The following is a 1,907-nucleotide window of genomic DNA, read 5'->3' as shown; positions in this document are numbered from 1 at the left end:
GGGGGGGGTTCGTTCTGGTACGCACTGAAAGCTTGTGAACAGTTTTGTTCAGAACTCAGTAAGCTAGGGAAAAAAATTGTCCAGAAGCTTTTGGTGCGTAGAGACAGTCTTGGGGACTGTCTAAAAACAATCCCAAGATACTCGCGAGTACTCGTTCGTTGTACACACTGTGGGATAGTGGGGGACCCCTCGGTCTGAAGGAACCATTCGGCAAAGAAACTAATCGCTCGTACGGTGACCACGGCCTTTAAGGAAAGAGACAATTAATTGGCGTTATCGACTTACCGAGCACCACGTTCAGCTGGATTATTTGCGCCTGTTGACCTTGCTGCACTTGACACTGCGCCTGTTGCTGCTGACCTTGCTGCTGCTCCCGACCTTGCTGCTGCTCGCGACCTTGCTGCTGCTCGCGACCTTGCTGCTGCTCGCGACCTTGCTGCTGCTCGCGACCTTGCTGCTGCTCGCGACCTTGCTGCTGCTCCCGACCTTGCTGCTGCTCCCGACCTTGCTGCTGCTCCCGACCTTGCTGCTGCTGCCACTCGACCGGGGCCCCGCCTCCCATCCTCCTCTCGAGGAGGAGGAGACGTGCCTGACGCGCCTTGAGCAAATCTGTCGGAAAGACGGGAAAATACGTCAACCACACGGTGAAACCAGACAACTCATACGCATTGGGAAAAGGGGGGGGGGGGGGTAGTGGCAGTGCCTCAGCAGTAACAGTCTCAATTTGAAACGCATCGACAGATTGAACAAGCAGGTGTAACGCGAGTTGGGACCTGTTCCAACAACCAAGCGAGGATTGCGAATGGGAAATCACTTGCGAAATACTTCGCGCACGCCTTCCCCCAAAATAGTGCTAAATGACGGCGGAATATCCCCGAAAGAGACGCGAAATAGATGGTGAAGCAGTCCCGACAAACCCCCGAAATGGCAGGTGAAATATCACAAACTGGCCCACAGACTACGAACCCAGGTGATTTCCCCCCTCAGCGAGGGCGTCGCGACGGCACGCTGCTGGCGCAGTGGCCCGACCTCTCCCAGTTCCCAGTGGCGGTTGTGTACTACTTACCAGGGTCCATGTTCTCTTTGTCACCGTCCATCTTGCTAAGCGCTGCAACAAGAACAGAAGATTGTTGAATCTGGGGTGGGGAGAAAAGTACGGTCTCATCGTAGCGCAGTTTTCACTAATAATCTGGGTCGCGAAATCGTACTTTGACAAAAGAGACGGCTGTCTCTGCCGGGCGCGAGTCGAGGGGGAAAGCAGTTGCGAAATAGTTCGTACACCTTTCCCCCGAAATAGTCCTACATAAAGGTGAATTATAGCGAAATAGACCCAAAATAGACGCGGAATTGGTGTGAAATAGTCGCGAAATACCCCCGCCCCTCGGCGCGGCCGAAACACACGGCGCTTGTTTGGAGTACAGGCTGGCGGAAAGCGGAAAGGCCGACAGGTCCATAATAACAACACTCCGTTTCTCGGCGTGTGCACGTGCTAGGCGTGCACGTCTAGAGAAAGGGAGTAACCGTGGTGCACGGCACCCTGGCACTGGCCCGTATCAACACGACCCGAATTTGAGTGGAAAGGAGTACACCGAGCATGCGAAAGTAAAGCAGGCGAAGATAAAGTGGCAGTACACGGATAATTGTAGTCTAAGTGCTGTCAGCCCGGATGGGATCAATATGTGCGAACACAAAACCACGCAAAGAGCAAAACTCAATACCCACCAATCGTCTGTTGAGTATCGGTCTGGCAGTGGGAATGGAGACTGTGATGTCAGCGGCTGAGGGCTCCCCATTTGAAAGGATGGGTCGCGTTCGAAAACACCGCATCCGAGGTGGTCTGCTTCGGTCGGACTGGTCAGAAACAGCTGGCCATGTGGGTTCACCACTCACCGCACACGCCCCCCCCC

This window comes from Frankliniella occidentalis, unplaced genomic scaffold, assembly GCF_000697945.3.
Source record: "Frankliniella occidentalis isolate FOCC.00 unplaced genomic scaffold, Focc_3.1 Scaffold1646, whole genome shotgun sequence".
NCBI lineage: Eukaryota > Metazoa > Arthropoda > Insecta > Thysanoptera > Thripidae > Frankliniella > Frankliniella occidentalis.
Note: the sequence above shows the minus strand (reverse complement) of the source record.